The sequence below is a fragment of the Saccopteryx bilineata genome, chromosome 3 (assembly GCF_036850765.1).
Source record: "Saccopteryx bilineata isolate mSacBil1 chromosome 3, mSacBil1_pri_phased_curated, whole genome shotgun sequence".
Taxonomy (NCBI): domain Eukaryota; kingdom Metazoa; phylum Chordata; class Mammalia; order Chiroptera; family Emballonuridae; genus Saccopteryx; species Saccopteryx bilineata.
In genome coordinates, this window is record NC_089492.1 from 277145658 (window position 1) to 277164716 (window position 19059).

At 49.6% G+C, this 19059-nt stretch overlaps 1 protein-coding gene and 1 non-coding gene across 4 annotated transcripts in view; one reads left to right on the plus strand and one right to left on the minus strand.

The window, feature by feature from the left end:
- Positions 1–19059, minus strand: part of EPHB2 (EPH receptor B2) — a 193191-nt gene that overhangs the window by 166475 nt on the left and 7657 nt on the right. The gene's annotated exons all lie outside the window — the stretch shown is intronic.
- On the plus strand, positions 14270–14410 carry LOC136332397 (small nucleolar RNA SNORA29). Its single transcript, XR_010730665.1, has one exon. It is a non-coding gene; the product is annotated as a small nucleolar RNA SNORA29 (small nucleolar RNA).

Genomic DNA, 19059 nt, shown 5'->3' on the forward strand with positions numbered 1-19059 from the left:
AGAGAGAGAGAGAAGCAATCAATGAACAACTAAAGTGCCCCAACTATGAGTTGATGCTTCTCAGCTCTCTCCCTTCCTATCTCTCTCTCATTGAAGGAAAAAAAAAAAAGGGAAGAAAAAGATTCTCTATATTTTAGTCTAGTGGGGGAGGCTAATGTGGACAAAAGTAGCCATACCTTAGTGTTATAAGGTCATCTACTAAAAAGTTGTGGATAAAAGGCTGATGGTGGGTACAGAGCAGGATATACTAAAGAGGAAACATTTGAACTGGGACTTGAAGAATGACTAGGAGTTCACTGGACAGAGAAATGAGAGAAAGGCAATCATTCTAGGCGGCAGCTAGGGCCTCAATAAAGCTCTGGGAGTTTATGACATATCTGTAGGAAACCTAGAGCTTATGAATGAGAATGACAAGGACAAGCAAGGAGATCAGCAGGGGCCAGGTCACCAGACATCTGGGTTAATAAACTAGGGGAAGGAGTTTGACGTTGACTTTTTAGACAACAAGGAGCCCAAGGTCTGAGCTGGGGAGTAAAATGCGGTCTGAGCTGCCATTCCGAGGACTCGGTGGTGATGCTCCATGGTGCCCAGAGGAACTGAGATGGTCCAGGAGAGGAAAGGTAAGGTCTTGTGGTCAGATGGTGACTGTTAGGATGGAGAGTCGGGGAGCAGCTGGAATGGCCAGGAAGACAGGGAGGCCCAGATGAAAGCATCATGCTGGCTCTAGCCCAAGCACTCTCTCCCAAGACCTACAAAGCAGCCAGATTAGGACACTGAGGCACTGGATGATTGCTCAAGATTTCTAGTCAGGCCAATGGCTGGATTCACAGATACCCAGAGGCCTCTGGGGGGATTCCCAAGTTCTTGGTTGTGCTTCCTCTTCCGAATCCACTCAGAGAGCCATTGCCAAGGTGGCAGCAGACAATTCTGGGCCAACCAGCGGCCCCCAGCCTCCGCCTTCCCTCATCTCTGATGAGAGGCGGAGGGGGGACAGGCTTGTTCCTGTGTCCCCACCAGCAAAGTTCCATTATCCTCCGGGGGTGGGTGACCCCCTGCTGCCGCCCCACAGTGCACTGGGAAGAAAAGCTCCTCTCTGACAAGAAAGCCCCATTCCAGGCTGGGCTCCGGGTCTGGGCAGCGCCTTTATCCACAGTGACCCTGCCACAGTGTCAGCGGCACAAATGTGTCGGACTGCAGAGGCTGCCCCCACCCTCCAAGGCCCCTGTGCTGAGGCTGTGAAGGGGCCTCCTCCTGGGGCCTATGGGAACCAGACTGCGGCCTGCAGGCCCCATTGATGCTCCCAGGCCCCTTCCCCCCCCTCCCCGAGGAAGCATGCTCTGGCCAGCATGGAGACCAAGGAGGGTGTGTGGGGGGGGGCAGCTGAAGGGAGCCCCTGCTTATGCATTGGGAAGGGGGGGCCCAAGGAACTCTTTGTTCAGCCTCCAGAATTATTTGGAAGAAAATGTTGATGGGTAGAGGTTTTTGTGCCCCTGCGTCCAGCCCCCAGGCCTCATTCCCACACCAGCGGAGCAAGAGGGGCCTCCTTGTCTCCAAACTTCCCCCAGACCACCTGCTCACTCCTTGCTCAATGCTCATCCAGGTGCAATCTTGCCAAGGAGGAAAGAGAGGCCTAGCCCTGACCAGCCTCCTACAGACACCCATCTGCACACACTTCTAGAGGCTAGGCAATGTGTTCCCTTCCATCCCCCACTTATGGCAACAATAATGATGACCAACTATTATTATCTTCACGGCATACTTCCTCTGTGCCAGGTATGGTGCTATGTACCTCTTTGTATTATATGACGATAGCCATTTTACTGACGGAGAACTGAGGCTCAGAGAAGGAAAGCAGCCTACCTAAGGCCACAAAGCACAGAAGTTGTTGAGGCAGGATTTGAACTCAGGTTCATCAGACTTCAGGGCCCACACTCTTGACCACCACACAAGGCTCCTGAGGCTGCTAATGAGGGATGAACAGGCAGAGGCCAGCTCTGTGAAGCAGCCTCCTCCTGGGGCCCATAGGAATCAGACTGCGGCCTGCAGGCCCCACGGTTGCTCCCAGACCAAAGCCCAGCTCTGGGATTATCAAACCACCCCCAGCCCTAGGGGCAGACTCATTTATTTCCAAAGAGCTCTGAGTGTCCCACAAGAATTATGAGGCTGTCCTAGGGTGGGAGGCAATTTTGGGGAAGGTAAACTCACATCAGTTAAGCCAAACCATCCGGCTTAAATTAAATGGCAGATTTTCCAGTCATACAGAACTTTCTAGGCAAATTCCTTAGAAAGAGGGGCTCTCTCCACAGCCCTCAAATCATACTCCTAGGAAATGGAAGAAGAGCCACAGTGGTGCTGAGGTTTCCTAAGGAGTTAGACAGGCCTGGTCCTCAGTTGCTCTCCCTGCTCAGGCCCTGGGGGAAGTCAGTCCAGCTCTCCTCTTTCAAAGGCAGAAACTAACAATGCACTCTGAACTTCCTCAGAGCCCCTGGGTCTTCAGGCCAGCCTCTGAAGAATGTTGCAACACGGTGTCCCCTCCCCAGGTCAGGGGCCAAAGAGCACACAACCTTCAGAGTCGAACAGAACTGGTTCAAATCCCTGATACGCAAGCTTGTGAGTGGTAGCCTCTCCGAGCCTCGGTTTGTCCCCCTTGCAGGGCTGCTATGAGGATAAGTGAAATACTGTATATAAAGCATCAAAGACCCTGCCTGCCACAAAGTAGGTGCTCAATAAAACGATGCTGTCATCTTTATCATAGGCACCACAGAGCAAGAAAACACGTGCCTGACCAGGCAGTGGTGCAATGGATAGAGCATCAGAATAGGATGCAGAGGACCCAGGTTCGAGACCCCAAGGTCGCCAGCTTGAGCACAGGCTCATCTGGCTTGAGCAAAAAGCTCACCAGCTTGGACCCAAGGTCAATGGCTCAAGCAAGGGGTTACTCGGTCTGCTGAAGGCCCACGGACGGTCAAGGCACATATGAGAAAGCAATCAATGAACAACTAAAGTGTCGCAATGAAAAACTGATGATTGATATTTCTCATCTCTCTCCGTTCCTGTCTATCTGTCCCTGTCTATCCCTCTCTCTGACTCTCTCTCTCTCTGTCTCTGTAAAGAAAAAAAAAAAGAAAACACGTGCACAGTTTGTGAGTCCCCTGAATTGTGTATAAAAGCACATGTGACTATGTCTCTTTTTTCTGGGAGGTGGGGAGTTTACAGCTCTTGTTGGCTTCTCATGACTCAAAAGAAGAACCACAGCCAAAGAATAGTGACATTCCTGTAGCACTCTTTGGGGGTACACGCATTTCCAAGCCTTAGTTTTCCCATCTGAAGACTGGGGACCCCTGCCCTTCTTGTCTCACAAGGATGTTGCAAGGCTCTGTGGAGACTGTGGTGTGAAAGGACCCTGTAAACTATACAAGGTGAGTGAGGGGAGGGGTACTTTATCCTGAAGAGCCAGGAGAGCCAGCTGCCTATAGGCCGGGCCTCCGCAGTGGCTGCATCCGAGCCCCAACACAGAGGGCCTGAAAGCGGCACCAGCCCACCCTGGCCGAATAGTTCAGTTGGTCAGAGTATTGTCACAATATGTCAAGGTTGTGGGTTCAATTCCCAGTTAGGGCACATACAAGAAGTCAACCAATTCACCCCATTAAATAAATTTAATGTAAAATAATACATGTATACGCAAAAACAAGAATAAATCAGTGAATGCATAAATAAGTGGAACAAGTCAATGTTTCTTTCTCCCTTCCTCTTTCTCTAAAAATCAATCAGTAATTTTATTTTTTTTTAAGAGAGAGAGAACAGGAAGGAAGAGAGATGGGAAGCATCAACTCGTAGTTGCAGCACTTTAGTTGTTTATTGATTGCTTTTCATATATGCCTTGACTGGGGGGTTCAGGCTGAGCCAGTGACCCCTTGGTCAAGCCAGTGATGACCTTGGGCTCGAGTCAGCAACCTTTGGCTTCAATACAGGGACCATGGGATCATGTCGATGATCCCACACTCAAGCTGGGATCTCAGCGTCCCAGGTCGACGCTGTATCCACTGCACCACCACCAGTCAGCAATAATAAAAAAATTTTTTGATTAAAAATAAAAGAGAGGCATCAGCCCTCCGCCACACTATAGGCTGGTCCCTGAATAGGGGCCCAGGGCGGAGCTCTGTCTTCCCCCACTCAGGAGCTCCGGGAGAGGGCAGCTTCTTGCCTGTGCTTTTGTTTTTGGAAGCTAGGAGGCCAAAAGTCAGTGTGCTGGATTCAACTCCTGGCTCTGCCCCCAACAACTCCAGCCAGCCAGATATCAGAGCTATGAGCATGGGCTTTGGAATGAGAAGATCATGGGTTCAAATCCCAGCTCTGCCACTTACTGGATGAGTGGCCTTGGGCAAATTCCTGAACCTCTCAGAGCTTCAGGTCTCTTATCTCACAAACAGAAATAATAGCCTGACCTGTGGTGGCACAGTGGACAGAGCATCGACCTGGAATGCTGAAGTCTGAGGTCACCGGTTCCAAAACCCCAGGCTGGCCTGGTCAAGGCACACATGAGAAGCAACTACAAGTTGCTCTGTCCCACTCCTCCCCAACCTCACCTTTCTTTCTCTCTCTCTTCTCTTTAAAATCAATAAATAAAATCTTAAAAAACAAACAAACCCAGAGATAATAGTTCACAGTGACAGATTCAACAAGGCAATGTAACTAGAATAAGACCGAATAATATGCTAATTCTATTCATGTGAACCCACTTTGTAAAGTCCACACTTTGGTAATAATTTTTTTGGTCATCCTATCCTTACTCATCACTGTGTGACCTTACACAAGTCCTTTGTCCTCTTTGAGTCTTGGTCTCGCATCTGAAGGAGTTGACTAGAAAGGCAGCTGAAAAGGAGGCACACAGAGAATTTGGAAAGTCCTGGGTTTAGATCTGGGAAAACCTCACTTGTGAAAATTCTTTCACCTCTTTAAGCCTCAATTTCCTCATCTGTATAATGGGCCTCATTCTTCATCTGTATTCAGCTGACCCTGAGTTTGAATTGTGTAACATGTCAGGTCCTTGGACAGATGGTGATGGTAAAAAGAGAAAGATGGTGTGGTCCTACCTCCAGGGGATGGATGACAGGGACTCCCACCCCAGACTGCAGGAGGAGCCACTGACACGTGCTGTGCACACGCCTTGTGAACTGCAGAGAACTATACGGTCAGCTGTTGTTAAAGGCCCCCAGCGGGCCTCCAATGCCAAGTTCGAAAATAAAGGGGGATCCCTAAATATTAACCTGCTATGCAAAAGAACCCTCTAGCAGAGGCACAAAAGGCAGCTTTAAAATCTAGTTGTGTGCGTGTGTGTGCGTGTGTGCATGTGTTGAGGGTGTTGAATGAAATGAGGTCATAAAAAAGTGGACTATTTTTGTTTTATCACGGCATTTAAAAAATAATTTTAATGATATAAATATGGAGAAAGTTTTTCTCAAAAATTAAAGAGAGCCTGACCAGGCGGTGGCGCAGTGGATAGAGCATCGGACTGGGATGCGGAGGACCCAGGTTCGAGACCCCGAGGTCGTCAGCTTGAGCGTGGGCTCATCTGGTTTGAGCAAAGCTCACCTGCTTGGACCCAAGGTCGCTCACCAGCTTGGACTCAAGGTCGCTGGCTCGAGCAAGGGGTTACTCAGCCTGCTGTAGCCCCATGGTCAAGGCACATACGAGAAAGCAATCAATGAATAACTAAGGTGTTGGTTGCAACGAAAAACTGATAATTGATACTTCTCATCTCTCTCCGTTCCTGTCTGTCTATCCCTCTCTCTGACTCTCTCTGTCTCTGTAAAAAAAAAAAAAAAAAAAAAAAAAATTAAAGAGAATTGTTAACAGCCACCCTTTGTCCCCCAAATACTTCGGCCTTCCACCTCCAGGCATCTACCCACCACCTTCTCTACGGCCCCCTCATCTTTCCCAGACTCCCACAGTTCTGAGCTCCCCCCCAACCCTGGGAGACAGCTGGCCTACACATCTGGGCAGAAGGGAGCCAGAATTCACTGAGTCCCACCCTCTAAGCCCTTTCCAAACGGGTTCTTATCCCATCCTCACAGCAACTCTGGGAGACAGGACTTCTTATTACCTATCCCCTCTGCACTAACGGGGAAGCTCATCACTCCTAGGACTCAGAGGGGCTGTGTCCCCAGTCTGAGGTCACAAAGCCTGAAAAGGGTCTGTCTGGTGCTGAAACAGACTCCCTTCCTCTAGGGCACTGCCTGTTGGGGCCACTGCTGCTGGGCTCAGCATGAGACCCAGGGAGGGAAACCTAGAACTGCTTGAACCAAGGATCGGGCAAATTCCAGCTGGGTGTGAGTCAGGGGCCAAGGCTGGACCCAGGCCCTCCCCGCTCTGGCTCCTGTGCCCGGCTTTCTACACAATCATGCTGCTGATTATTGATTAAGCACTTGCTATATGTTACAACCTAATAAGGTAGGGACTATTACTATCCCCACTCCCCTGATAAGGACAGTGGGACCCCAAGAGGTGAAGCAGTTTGTCCATGGTTCCAAGAGCCGACATGGGGACTTAACCCAGCTGGGATAGCTGCACAGCCCTTGGTCAGCTGCCCTGCACTGCGGCCACAGACTCACTTCAGTTAATCATCCTGGGCCTAATGCATAGCTTTTGTTTAAGCCCGTCTTCTCACTGAGACTCCGACAAAAAGGCTTACTCCTCTCCATATTATTCTAAGGATCCCAGAACACAGCAGGCGCTTAATGTGTGCAGGTCCAAGGATGCTGGCCATGAGGTTGTGCGGGCCAGGGTAGGAGGTGCTAAGACTTACCTTCTTATTCTACAGCTAGATGAACCGTGGCCCATAGAGGGAAAGGTACTTATTCAAAGTCACCCAGCAAATCCCGACCAAGTCCCGACTGGGCTCTTTCCTGTGCCTCTGCCTTCCCTCCAGCCCCCCAGAACGGTCTAGCACGTGCTGGTGTTGCTGATGCAGCTACCAGGGGATCAGGTGGCTAATAAATTAATAATGTATGTTAGAAACAAAAAAGATAGATGCTTCCACATCACAAACCCTAACAGAGCCTCCTGGGGTAGGTGGAGGGCTGACGGATCGGGGTGGGAAGAAATGCATGGGGTTCCTCCTCTGTCCCCCTCTAAACAGTGAAGGAGGTCAGGGAGCAAACCAGGTCTGTTTCCCCCACCTTTCCTCACCCCCCCATCCCCATCCTGCTACCCCCCAACTGCCACCCCAGTCCGACCATCACCATCTCCTGCTTGGACTCCTCAGAGGCTCCTTCCTGTCCCCTGCTCCACCCGGGTCCCCACAGCAGTCAGAGTGGTGCTTTCTAAACACAGATCAGATCCTGTCACCCCTCAAAAGCTTCCACCACGCCCATCTCACTCTCACTCAAGGTCAGCCAAGTCCTGCCCATGGTCCCCGCCCGGAGCTCATCTCCCACTCTTCCCTGGGCCTCTGCTCCAGCCCACTGGCCTCCTTTTACCTTCTGACCACAGGGCCTTTGCCCTGTCACCTCTGCCTGGAACACCCTCCCCCAGGGCTCCCACCCTGGTTTCACTCAGGCCTCTGCTCAAACATGTCCCCTCTGCGGAAATGCTGGTCCGGACCCCTCCGCCCAAGCCGGCCCCCATCCCCCTTCTCTGCTCTGGTTTTCTTCGCAGTGCCACCACCACCTAACCACCAGCTCACTAGAGAGTATTTTCAGTCTTGCCCACTGTACCTTGTCCACAGTCACATGGGTAAGAGGCTTGGATATCAAGGCACCAGCCTGCAGACCCCCAGAGGCCAGGGACCCCCCCACCTGCACAACCCATCTGAGTGCCGCAGAAAAGTAGGAGAAGGGTCAGCAGACTTCATATCCACTGGATCTGAGTGTACATCCGCCCACAGTTAGCCACTGTGTGGCCGTCGCAAGCCGCTCCCCCTGTCTGACCGTCAGCATCCTCACCCGTCCATCCAGGAGAAGAGTGATTGGGGGGGGGGGCTCCGCATGTCTGGTGAGTGAGCTCCCGAAGGGAAGACCCGTGGTGATGCCTGACTCACTTCGGATCCTCCGCCCCCACCCTGAGGCCTGGCCCTGTGCCAAGCCCCTGCAGACTTCAATACCAGTCTGTTCAATTAAAGGCAGATGACGGATGTCACAGCACTCTGCCAACTGTCACCCAAAAGAACAAACAGAAGCGTATCTTCCTTTTGCTTATCCTGAGAACCTTTCACTCATTCATTCATTTATTCTTCTAACCAATAAATATTTATTGAGGACCTACTATGGGCCAGGCTAGCTATGCCTAGGGAATCTAGTGATGGAACAATTCGATCATGGTCCCTGCTCTTGTGGAGTTTATAGTTTGGGAGGAGAGAAAGAGAGAGAGAATCAAGAAAACACTAATTATTTTTAAATCATGACTGACAAATGCTGCAAAAGACTAGCCTGTGGAGCTATCAGAAGTTCAGGGAAAACATCCCTGAAAAAGTGAAGGATGGGTGAGAGCTAACAGCGTGATGAGTAAGGAGGGAACAGCCCATGCAAAGTCCCTGTGGTGGAGGGAAGCCAGGGAGTGTGAGGGATTAAAAGGCCAGAGTGGCCGGAGCTGCTAGACTGAGTCGGTAATGGAGACAGCCACAGAATAGGCTGCAGGCAGACCAAGCAGGGCCTATGGGCCACGGGAAAGGTATGTCGTTATCCTGAAAGCAATAGGAAATTATGGAAATGTTTTAGAAAAACAACATGATTGTATTCAAAATCCGATCCCAGGTCAAGTTCTCCTAATACAGGTTTACGTGTCTCTGTGTCCCAGTGTGATCAGAGTTGGGGAGTGTCAGGCTCAAATTTCCCAATTTGCAGATTTTAAGGCAAAAGGTCCTCTCCTCCCAGCACCTTACTGCCAGGTGAGATCATCGACCACGCTGAAAATTCAGCATTTCCAAAGGTCTCTAGGTGTCCACTGACTAAGGTCTACTCCCTGGCCAGGGTCTGCTCAACAGCCCAGTTATCACAGAGAATTACAATCCACTTAGAAATTCAGGAAACTCAGTGGCTCTCCCTGTGATCCTAACTGGGAGGCATTACCCGGAGTGAGTAGATTATCAGGATGTGTAATTTCTGGAATAAACACAGCTGTGTTTGTTTCTCCAAGCAGTGCTCCAGACAGAGAGGCAGCCCGGCCCACCTCGTGCAGCTGGAGCCTCGCACCTTGGGACAGACGCCATCAGGGTACGGAGAAAAAGTTCCCTCCTAATAGCCAATGGGCGCTGCCATCCAGGCAAGTCTTTCTGGAGGCCAACCTGGGCCCCTTGGGAAACTGGTGGAGAGGCCACGGAGGTGCAGGTGTTACAGTCCCAGGAGGGAAAGCGAGTGTCAAGGAGGGAAAGCGAGTATCAAGAAATCTCCAGGTCTTTTCCCTTAGGAATGGAGTTGGTCACAATTGGCAGGACAATTTAGAGTCATTAGCCTTGGGAAGTCCATATGCAAAGACCCTGAGAAGGTCACAGGCCAGGCCTGGAGCTTTCCAGATGGGAGAACTAAGGTCCAGGGAAGGGGAATGAAGAGAATAGGGCAGCCAGCAGTGTCACACAGAGCAAGGTCTCAGTCCCAGCTCCAAATGCCCAGGAATCTTGTGGTTGTGGGCAGGTCGTAGCTAACCTTTCTGAGCCTCAGTTTCCTCATCTATAAAATGGGGACAATCATACCTATTCCAGAGGGTTGTTTTGATGATTAAGTACAATTTGACACAGTGCCTGCCACATTGTAAGAAGCCCTTAAATGATGGCTACTAGTCATGCATTCATTCACTGACTATTGAGCACCTACTATGGCCCAAGCACCATGTAAGCAAGAGACAAAAATCCTTGCCTTTTTGAAGCATACATTTTTTAAATAGAGAAAGAGAGAGTGAGAAGTATCAACTCTTAGTTGCTTCACTTTAGTTGTACCTTTTTTTTTTTTTTTTTTTTTTTACAGAGACAGAGAGAGGGACAGACAGGGATGGACAGATAGGAATGGAGAGAGATGAGAAGCATCAATCATTAGCTTTTTGTTGCAACACCTTAGTTGTTCATTGATTGCTTTCTTATATGTGGGGCCTTGACCGTGGGGCTACAGCAGACCGAGTAACCCCTTGCTCAAGCCAGCAACCTTGGGTCCAAGCTGGTGAGCTTTGCTCAAACCAGATGAGCCCGCGCTCAAGCTGGCGACCTCGGGGTCTCGAACCTGGGTTCTCTGCATCCCAGTCTGACGCTCTACCCACTGTGCCACCACCTGGTCAGGCTAGTTGTACCTTGATTGCTTCTTGTATGTGCCTTGATTTGGGTTCAAACAGAGCTGAGCCAGCACCCCCTTTCTCAAGCCAGCAACCTTGGGCTCATGTTGATGATCCTGTACTCAAGCTGGTGACCTTGGGGTTTCAAACCGGGGACCTCAGCATCCCAGGTTGACGCTCTATCCACTGCGCCACCAACCATCATGCAGGAGCATACATTCTTACAGGGAGAAAAACAGTGACTAGATGTTTTATATTTTATCATGATTCCCATTCTACAGAAGGGTAAACTGAAGTTCAGAATGGTTAGGTCATTTTTTTTTTTTTTTTTTCATTTTTCTGAAGCTGGAAACAGGGAGAGACAGTCAGACAGACTCCCGCATGCGCCCGACCGGGATCCACCCGGCACGCCCACCATGGGGCGATGCTTTGCCCACCAGGGGGCGATGCTCTGCCCATCCTGGGCGTCGCCATGTTGCGACCAGAGCCACTCTAGCACCTGAGGCAGAGGCCACAGAGCCATCCCCAGCGCCCGGGCCATCTTTGCTCCAATGGAGCCTTGGCTGCGGGAGGGGAAGAGAGAAACAGAGAGGAAAGCGCGGTGGAGGGGTGGAGAAGCAAATGGGTGCTTCTCCTATGTGCCCTGGCCGGGAATCGAACCCGGGTCCTCCGCACGCTAGGCCAACGCTCTACCGCTGAGCCAACCGGCCAGGGCTGGTTAGGTCATTTTTTAACCGTCCGTTATTTTTTATCCCACCTCAGTCTCAAAAGGCTAGAGGCAGATGTTAAACACTTCATCCAAGTCTCTACAACTAGAAGGGGTAGCTACTGACTTTAAAGATCATATCTTCCTTGGGAAGAGTTTCAGTGGTTATGAACCTAGCCCCAGGTTATAGGCCTGCAACTGGCTTTGTGTGACCTCATGCAACTGCTGTCCCTTTCTGGACCTCTGTTTCTATTCATGTCTGGTTCTGGTATTTTGTATTTAGAGATGACTCCTAAAGCACTGCTTGGGTTGTTCAGGCTCTATGAAAGAGCTGGTCCCCAGCAGGATGCCTACGACCTTTCCCTGGTACCAAGGGGTATAGCGGAGCAGAGGACAGGATCCTGAGGAGCTCTCTGGGAGCTGGAGGGCTTCAGCCACGGGAGAAGAGGTCCAGGCAGTAGTCCTCCCCTGACTTGCTCACTCTGCCATGATCCCAACCACTCTAACCCACCCTCCCAGTTTATTTGCTACATCCTGGTCCTTCCCATGACCAGAGTAGCTAGCTGGGTAGGACTAGCCTGCACCCAGGATCTGGCTTAGTCAAGGCCAGGCCCATGCAGCCCCTCCCAACCTCCAGCCTGCCTCTCCTTGTTCTTGATTCCTCTCCCAGTACCCATCTATGGCCATCTTCCTAAACCCTCCCTTGCTTTTGATTTCTTTCAGTGGCTCCCGAATGTCTCCAGCATCAAGTCCAAACCCTGCAGCTTGACACTGAAGGCCTCTCTTACCTGGCTCAAACCTCCTCTGTCAGCCTCTTTTCCCATATCTCTCTTCCATTCACGGTGGCTCCTACAAACCTGTCTCTTTGCTCAAGCAACCCTCTACTACCTGTTCCCTCTACTAAGAGTTCCCTTCATTCCATCCACTGTGTGTCAAAGATCCTACCTGGCCAACGTGCCTTCCCCGTCAGACCTTTGCACTCAGTATATTCCATCTTATACACAAGTAGGTATTCATCACATCATCACACATCTCTAAACCTGCTTTTTTTTAAAATCTGTAAAACGAGTGTTAATAACTATTAGGCAGGGTTGTTGAAGGGGAAAAATGAGAACATATTAGAAAAGCAGCTAGTGTGGTACCTAGGAACTCGATGGTGGCCGGCTGCTATGATGATGTTGAAGAGAGAAGAGAGAGAAAGAAGAAGGGAAAGAAGAATTGGAAAAGGAGGAAGAGGAAAGAGAACTTGCCTATCCCTCTACTGGTCCATAACATTTTCACGTCAGAATGTTAGTTCTGTTTCATTGTTCTCTATGCCCCCCCAAGCATCCTGGGGACAATAATAATTTCACAAATAATTATTGAATGGATGGACAGATGGATGAATAGATGGATGGATGGAAGGAAGAGGAGAATGGGATCATGGGAAGGAAGGAAGGATATATGGACAAATGAATGAAAACAGATAAGTCTGGAAGAGACTGAGTGTGCTATCTCCTAAGCCTAGTGGCCTAGCATCCCACTGGCAGCTGAGGTTTCTGGGACCAGATGCCAAATCTGTTCCCCTTGGCTCCCAGCTGCAGGGTTTGGCCAGCATCTCAAGGTTGAGTGAGTGGGAGCTCAGGACAGCTAATGCCCAGGGGAGTGTAAGCTCTTCCCCCACCTGTCACCAGCCTCAAAGAGCCCCAGCTCCTGACAGCAGGAACATAACTCCTAAAGAGTGAGCCAAGTCCATGGAAAATAGGATTTATTTTACAGAAATTCCCTTTGGGGGCCAACTTCTCCAGAACTCCTCAGTGCAAAAACTTTGGCAAGTCCACAGTCAATGGCTTAGAAGTTTCTCCAAACCTGAGGAGTATGCTGTTCGCTAACTCTAAGTCCGGAAACTGGAGAATAAAGAAAGAACCACAGTTCAGATAGCAAAGTGAATCTGAGGGAGAGAAATGCATCTGAATTTTGGTGTTTGTTCATTCTTCCAATCATCTTTCCATCCAACTATCTAAAACATGCAACCATCCTGCCATTATTCATCCATCCATCCATCCATCCATCCACCCAGCCAGCCAGCCAATCCATGCGCTCTCCATGAAACCATTCTATCTATCAACTATCTATCTATCTATCCATCCGTCCACTCATCGATCCAACTATCAATCATCCAAGTACTCAGGTGCTACCCACCTATCCAACCAGTATGGAAGAAGATCACCCGGGATGGTCGGGAGGAAACCACTACCAAGGTGACAATGACAGAAGGTTCAACACTGCACACATAAGGGGTAGGACCAGAGCGAGAAGGCAGGACAGGATTCAAACAGAAGGAGGTGTTCAAGCTTGGTCCTAATAAGTAGCAGCAGGAATTTGCCAGGGAGAGAAAGCAAGACAGGTACCCAGGCAAGGGGCAACAGGAAACAGCATGGTAGAGTCTAGAAATCCAAAGGCCTGAGTCCTCAAAACCACTTGGTGAACTGAGGACCAATCCCCAGTTTTTCCAAGTGCATCAGCCTCTCTAACTCCCCCTCGATTTTCAGAGAGTAAGGGCCATGTCCAACTGCAGCTGGGAGTGCAGTTGCCATCTGCCACCCTGGGTTGTGCTCTGGTGGCTGCACTAGGGGTGAATCTGGAGGGGAATGGAGTGGGTCCCCAACGTTTTATAGGACAGCTTTGCTGTCAAGCAGACACGCCTGTAAATCCCAAGCTCACATTTTGCTGCAATTCCTTAACCTCCAAGTCTTTCTTCCCTGCTCTGAAAATGAAGATGCCACTAATGGTTCCCTCCTGGGCCACCGCGAGGAGTGAAGGAGGTGCAGTGTGTGCAGTGTTGTACCTTCTGTCATTGGTGGCCTCGGTGGCACCTGTATTTACTTCCTTTCTATTGCCTAGGTTGGACCATGTTGTGCTCTGTGTCAACATATCTGGTTTCCCCTCAACCATCCTGGGCGATCCTCTATCATACTGGTTGGACAGTGGACAGGGGCACAGGGAAGTGCTGGGTGGGCTATAGGTAATACCTGTTATTCTTCCTAATTGCTGTCAATATTCAAGTCCTACTGTGTGCCACGCAGAGTGATATAAAATAGAGCTTAAGAAAGTGGGCCTGCCCCTGGTCAGGTGGCTCAATGGATAAAGCGTCATTCTGGCTCACAGAGTCATGGATTCAATCCCTGGTTGGGGCATATGCAAGAGGCACTCAACAAGTACACAACTAAATGAAACAACTAAGTGGAACGAGTTGATGCTTCTCTCTCTGCTTCTCTCTCTCTACTTCTCTTTCCCCCTCTCTCTTTCCCCACTCCATCAATGAAAAAATTTTAAAAAAGAAGAAAAACATTTTCTACTAATAATAGATTTTAGTGGCTATGCTTATGGGATAGATTAAAGTTGCCATGATCTGAAGAGGGAGGATTTTTCTGTGTCCTCCTCCTATATAAAATGGCTAAACAGAAAAAAAAAGAAGAAAGAAGAAGAAGAAGAAGAAGAAGAAGAAGAAGAAGAAGAAGAAGAAGAAGAAGAAGAAGAAGAGGAGGAGGAGGAGGAGGAGGAGGAAGAGGAGGAGGAGGAGGAGGAGGAGGAGGAGAAACAGCCCTGCCCGGATAGCTCGGTTGGTTGGAATGTCGTCCCGAAGCACAGAGGTTGCTGGTTTGATCCCTGGTTAGGGCACATACAGGGACAGATCTATGTTCCTATCTGTCTGTCTCTCTTTCCTTTCCTCTCTCTCTAAAATCAATCAGTTAAAAAAATTTTTTTAAAGAAAAAAAGAAAGTGAGCCTTAGACATAAACGGATTTCAGTGAACATTAATTCTTTTTCCATGTCTTTAACTTATATTGAAATGGTTCAGAAAAATATATGCATACACACATACACATACCATACAAAGAAAGAACAAATGTGGCAAAAATGTTCACAGTGGTTGAATCTAGGTGAAAACTATATGGGTGTTTATCTTACTAGCAACTTTCTGTATGTTTGAAATATTATTTTAAAAGAATGAAAAGGAAAGACATCAGCTCTTGAAGTCAAGCTGCTTGAATCTCGATTCCAGCTCCCCCATTTCTGCCCAAATAATTGTAGGCAAATTATTTCACTTCTCTAAGCCTTAATTTTTTTTAATCTAGAAGAAGCAGGTAATAATAATCCCTAAACACAGTGCCTGGTCTCTAGCCAGCCCTCAACAAATGATAATTGCTGCTGTTGGTATTACTACTACTAAAATTCTCATTGAAAAGCTGAGACACAGGCTAGGACAGGTTCAGTAAACACCTGCTTTTATACACTACCTCTTTTAATTCCCCAAACAACAACTGAGTGACATGATCCTCATTTTACAGATGAGAAACCTAGGCCGAGGAAGGTGAAACGACTTACCCAAGGTGATGCAGCTGGTCAGTGGAGAGGTCAGGTTTTGAACAGTCTACTTACCTCCAAAATCTAGGATCTTCCCTCAGTTTCTCCTGCCTTTTCTATGTCCCTGGACCCAGGCCAAAGGGAAATAGAACCTTTCAACTACAGAAGGGGCCAGTCAGAAAGGAGTTCCAAGCTTTGCTGGCATGGCCGGGCTTACGGGCCAGCACGGGGACACCCAGAGTCAGGGCCTCCTTGGCAGCTCAGGAGTCCTTTCAACTGTTCTCCTGAGAGCTGCAGGAGCTGCCATCTGAGGCCATGGGGAGTGACAGCTGACACTGATGGGGACAGGCAAGAGGACATACAGGCCGGGGCCCTGACTCGAACAGACTCCCTGGGCCACTGCCTTTCGTGGGTTTCGGAAAGGCCCCACGGGCTCTGGCCAAGGCCGTTCCCAGGCTCTGTCTCCCCGTGAGAGGCGGAGAAGCCCCATTCAGGCAGGACGCATCCCACTGTGCGCTAAGCCGCTTTCTCCCCACTTACACGTTTCAGATGCTTTTTGTCCTTCCGGCTTCCCATGGACTCAGGCCAAGTGACAAGTTGGTGCTGTGGACATATGTCGTCGCCATAATGGGAATGTTGACCCCACGCTCTCTCCCTGCTGGGGCCAGGCAGCTTGTACCCCACCCCAGCGCTTGGCATGCCCTGTTCTCATCCACACGGGGCTCTTTCCAGCTCCCCAAATACACTGCACACTCACTGGCCTCCCACTTGGGTTTTCGCAGACGCTGTCCCATTGCCTGGAATGCCGGCCTTGCGCTTCATCGCCTGGCTATTCCTCAACATCCCCCTTAGAAGTCGCCTCTTCCAGGAAGCCTTTCCTAGCCCCATTTTACAGTGGAAGAAACTGAGACTCAAAGAGGCAAGTTAAAAGGGCCAAGGTCTCGCTGTGTGTAAGCGTCAGAGCCAGAGGACCAACCTAGCTTGGTTCCACTTTAGGACTTCTACGCTTCCCATCCCTCCAACTCTGTCCTCAAAAAAGAAACGGAAGGAAGACAAGGCTCTCTGCCTGCAAATGTGGCAGATGCCTGCAAGAAGGAGCTTATGTTCCCGGATTGTTCTGGAAGGTGGGAAACAAACCACGGAGGGAAGTTACAGGAAAGAAGACTCTTCAAGTTGAGGAGGCATCTCTCACACCTTCATTGCTTACCAGCTGTGTGACCTTGGATAAGTCACTTCAGCTCTCTGAACAGCAACTTCTCCAAATGTAAAACGAAGATAACACTACCTTTGCTACCTCTCTCCCCCCACACACCTACAGTAGAGCTTGTAAGCTGCCGCCAGCCAGTGAGCGAAACCCAGCTGGCAAACATGGTTTGGTTTGGCCAGACAGTATTTTAGAGCAAGCTGAATAAAAATGTAAAAACCAGGTTTTTCCATAAATATCAGAACTTTGCAAATCAGAAGATCTGGCAAAACTGAATCCTGGTCCCAGGATGGTAATGTGGTCAGGAGTGGGTAGCACCTGCCTTCTTCAGACAGGACATGTGCTCCACTGGGGGTATGACTAATACCCATCTCCTTACCTCATTCACAATCCAGGCCAGCTTGTGAGTCTGGGGTCTCCGGCAATCCGCTTGGGACTTCTTCTCTGCACTGGGGTTGGCAAGGAGGAGCCCATTGCTTGCTCCATGGTTTAACCTAACACATACTCTTGGACTATGCATTGCATCTAGCCTTCCCTGGGTCTTTGAAGGTGATGCTTAGAGTTCTGTGTCCTCCACCCACCCCCCTCACCATTTGCACAAATTTCCATATGCTCTGAACCAACCTGTGATCCAAAGTTAGATAGGACAGCAACTAGCAATGCCTTTAGACTTTTTAAATTTCCTCCAGTGTTTTCCTATTCCTATGTGGCCCCTGGCCAAGGTAGGAGTGACAAACCCCAGCCACACCATTACAGGTGCTTTTATGGTTGAGTGAAGACTGGTTGCTCCTTGACACAGCCTTCTGAGGTGACTGAAATCTATGACCCCCAATTTACTGATGAGAAAACTGAGGCCCAGAATGGTGATGTCACCTGGCCTCTTCCTCCAAATTCAATCCTACCGGCTGGCCCAGAGCCTCATGCCAGGTCTTGAAATATCTATGGTCCAGGCTGCTGTTTTTAATTAATTTGTAAGTTTCTTTATTGTACAAACATCTATGTAGTGTCAATCATGAACCAGGCCTTGTGCCAGGCATGGGATAAGGTGAGACAGAGGGTCCCTGCTCTCTAAGACAGGGCAGAAAACACTGGAAGCCAATGCTGGGGTGGGGATGGGGAGGTAGAAGGTAGGGAGTGAGGTTTCTGGCTTCCTGTCACCACTACCCCATGAGCAGAACTCCCTGGGGCAGAATGTCTCCAAATAATGGCTGCCAACAACGTCTCCCATCACTAAGCACAAAGGGGGAATGTGTGTTCTAAATCTGCGTTTGGACCACAGGTTGGCCCAGAGCATGTGGAGATGTGTGCAAATGGTGAAGGGGAAGGGAGGGACAATGAGCTCTGGGCATCACCTTGAGACTCTGGGCAATACATAGTCAGATTTTATGTGTTAAACCACTGAGCAAGAAATGAGGCTTTCCTTTAAGGATTGAAGAGGAAATCAAGCCCAGTATATTGTCCCCCTCCTTGAACCCAATGAGGAAGCCTGGGATGAATCTGAGATGGCTTTGTGACATGCCATCTCATGCCAGCGGTGATGTTTTGTGACATTATAGGCTAGGCCTTAGGAAGTCTCGCAGTTTCCGGTTTAACCTCTTGGGAGCCAGCCACCATGGACAACAGCCTAGACTACCGACAGGTGGAGGATCTGGAGGAGTGAGTGAGGGGGATCAGCCTTTCCTCCATCCTAACCAGGCCCTCAACGTTGAAGGTGAGGCCACAATACACTTTCCAGCACAACCTAGATGGGGGCAGTCTCATGAGTGGCCCCAGCTGATACTTTGGAGCAGCAGAATAATGAACCCAACCAATCCACTGAGCCAGTGCTGTTTAAGCCAATATATTTTTGGGTTGGCTTGTTACGCAGCAATGGGTAACTGATACACTTTCCAGGGACAGAACCCTGTATTTTTTATAGCTCTCCCCTCTCTGCCTGCAGCCTGTTGTCACTGGGCACTGAATCCTGGAGCTGGAAGAGGCATCCAAAACTATTGAGTCCCACTCCCTCATTTCAGAGAAGAGGCAGTTGAGGTCCAGGGAGGAGAAGTAATTTACACCAGATCACACAGAGAGACAGGGGCAGATCTAGAAGGCAAACTCAAACCTACTGGGGCCAGAAAAGTAACACAAATGAGTAGCTCCAGTTGGTGGAGCATTACCTCTAGCGTTCACATGTTGTGTATCCAGAGCCAGCCACCATTCGGCTCCTGCCAACAGTGGCCATGTGGGAATCTGGGCCCAGTGAAGCCAGATTGCCTGACTTTTCAGAGACGCCAGGAACAGAATTTCTCTGTAAAAGCTCTTGATTTTTAAATGTTGGCCAAGAATTCAAATTGGATTGATAATCTCTGGGCCATTGAGATTGGCCTTGGGCATCAAGCTGGGTCTGGCCACTGACTTTGGACATATCATGTTATTCCCAAGGCCTCGGTTTCCTCATCTGTAAAATGGGCCCCATGGCTCCTGTCCACTTAGCAAGTTGCCGTGAAAGCCCAGCAAGCTAATGGACTTGGAAGTACAAGCTACGAATGGCCCTGTGACGGCTCCGC